The sequence below is a fragment of the Mus musculus genome, chromosome 1, assembly GCF_000001635.26.
Source record: "Mus musculus strain C57BL/6J chromosome 1, GRCm38.p6 C57BL/6J".
Lineage (NCBI taxonomy): Eukaryota > Metazoa > Chordata > Mammalia > Rodentia > Muridae > Mus > Mus musculus.
Window position 1 is genome coordinate 39,548,634 of NC_000067.6, and position 2,660 is coordinate 39,551,293.

At 44.9% G+C, this 2,660-nt stretch overlaps 1 non-coding gene and 1 pseudogene across 1 annotated transcript; one reads left to right on the top strand and one right to left on the bottom strand.

The window, feature by feature from the left end:
- Positions 1–113: 113 nt before the first annotated feature.
- On the bottom strand, positions 114–207 carry Snord89 (small nucleolar RNA, C/D box 89). Its single transcript, NR_028555.2, has one exon. It is a non-coding gene; the product is annotated as a small nucleolar RNA, C/D box 89 (small nucleolar RNA).
- Positions 1,636–2,212, top strand: Gm18446 (predicted gene, 18446; annotated as a pseudogene).

Sequence of the window (2,660 nt, forward strand, 5' to 3'; positions counted from 1 at the left end):
GTGCTTGATCAGGGTAGCTTGTCTTTTTCTTAGCACAGGAGGGCTGTTCCTGTGTGCCCCCATGCCCCCTTGGGAAGCTGAGCTCAGGCAGGAAGCCTCTGCCCTGGCATCACTGAGGTCAGACAGTGACTCGCTTCAGGAGGTTTTGTCATCGTGTGCTCAGAGAGCCAACTGTTGATGGAGACACTGCAATTCGGCCTTTTATGTCATCACTCCTCAGCAGCCATGGGAAGCAGTCATTGGGAAAGTAGGTCCAGGACCCCAGTCAGTTCAGCATGTGAGAGACAAGTACCTGCAAAGTGAGTGAGACCATGTGCTCACAGTTCCAGTTCTCTGCTGGGCGAGCCAAAGTCAGTACTGCTGAGTGAAAGCCAGGAGAGCAGGAACCACAGCAAACAACTTCCGTGTCAGTTCTGTGTCATGGACACTACCTCCAGTCTTCACATCACTGCTTAGTCTGAAGTGATCTCACTGCTGGAAAGGCTGAGGCACAAGGATGGTGAATTCAAACTCAGATTAAACAGTGAGACCCTGCCTTAGAAAAAGTCTTCTGTAGATGGCCTACTCGGCCATCATTGGGAAGAGAGGCCCCTTGGTCTAGCAAACTTTATATGCCCCAGTACAGGGGAACGCCCGGGCCAAGAAGTGGGAGTGAGTGGGTAGGGGAGCAAGGCAGGGGGAGGGTATATGGGACTTTTGGGATAGCATTTGAAATGTAAATGAAGAAAATATCTAATAAACAAAGAAAAAAGCCGGGCATGGTGGCGCAAGCCTTTAATCCCAGTACTTGGGAGGCAGAGTCAGGCGGATTTCTGAGTTCGAGGCCAGCCTGGTCTACAAAGTGAGTTCCAGGACAGCCAGGGCTATACAGAGAAGCCCTGTCTTGAACCACCCCCCCCCCCCAATAAAAAAAAGAAAAAAAGAAAAAATTAAAAAAAAAGAAAAAGGTCTTTTGTAATGACTAGCTGTTAGAATGATTATAGCATTTTCTCTGGTATGTCTTAAAAACATAGCACTAATCTACTTGATACCTAATTCATGCTTTCCTATTTGCACTGAACACAATGAAGTTTGGTGATAACTTGTAAAACCAACTTTGAAACTCTCTAAAAAGTGCTCAAAATAAAATTTTCTACTTCAACAGCTCATATTCATCTGGTCATACATTTCTTTCAGTAAAATTCACCACATATTTTACTATGAGTAGCTAAAAAATCAAACTGTGGAGACCTGGGGACAAGCCCTTGGTGCTATGTTCTGCCTGTGAAGACAGTATATGGTGCTGTCCCAGAGCCAGCTCTGAGAGATGCTGTCCACATACAAATAGACACATGACATGAAACTTTCTCTGGTGTAAGGATGGCCAGGGTAACCACTGGGATTCGGGGACAGAGATTCCACTTGGCCTCCCAGCATCTGGGAGGTCTTTGGCAGGTCTCCAGAAAACTGCGGAAGCTATGCTAACAGAAAGCCAGCACCAAGAAAATACAACTTTAAGGCTAAGTTTATCCTAAGGAAAGTTTCATGTCATGTGTCTATATTTCCTTATTACTCTACACAAACCCTTAAAACTGTACCACAGACTTGTTTTTTTTGTAATGATGGTGGTTCCAGGGAACCAACCCACATGAGCAGAAACATCTGTCAGATTTTTGGAGTTTATTTAGGTCATGATGATAGTATTTGGAGAAGGATCTTTTTCAGTGTTCTCCATCCTGTCATTCCTACATCATAGCCTTTGTCCCTGAAAGCAGGACTACCAAAGACCTCCCAGATGCTGGGAGGCCAAGTGGAATCTCACTGCCACAAGTCCCCAGTACCTTCTCAAGGCTCCTGTGACTACTCTTGGTCCCAGAGGTGACAAAACAATCCGTGAGGACACGATCGGAGCATCTCTCGGCAGTCAGTGACAAAGATGGCAGATGGAGAAAATGGGTCACAGCTAGTTAAACTAGAAGGAACGGTCTCATTTAGATCAAGAAGTAGCTGACATACAAACTTGTGAAGAAAGACGAGGAACTAAGCTCTGCCCTGGAGAAGATGGAAAATAGATCTGAGAAAGATGAATTTATCCCCAACTTCATGCTATGAAGACACATCTTTTACTAGGCAGAAGAAGCCTTCACGGGTAGAGTGACAGAGCTGATGTGTTCCTGACTGTGTCTGTCTCCTGTCCTGTAGGCAGTTCCAGCTGAGGGCACTAATGCATAGGTAACACACGGAACAGTGACCTCTACTGACTTCTGCTGTCAGGCAGAGACCAACTTCTTAAAGCTTTTTTGGGCTGGAGAGATGGTTCAGTGGCTAAAAGCACTGGCAGCTTTCCTAGAGAACTCAGGTTCAATGCCTGGTAACCACACGGCAGTTCACCAGCCTCTCACACTCCAGTTCCAGCAGATCTGATACTCTTTCTGGCCTCCCTTGGCATTAGGCTTGTAGATGACGCGCAGATGTACATACAGGCAAAGTACCCATACACATAAAGTCCCCTTTAAAAAACATTCTCAGTTTATCACTGAAGTGTAAACTATTTTGATCAAGAACATATTTTTCCCCTTTTTGTAAAGACTAGCTTACATTAATGTACTTTCTGTTCTCTGTAAACTTTTTATGCTGGTTGTTGGAGCTGATTATGCTAAATAAAATTTGTTACATAGAAA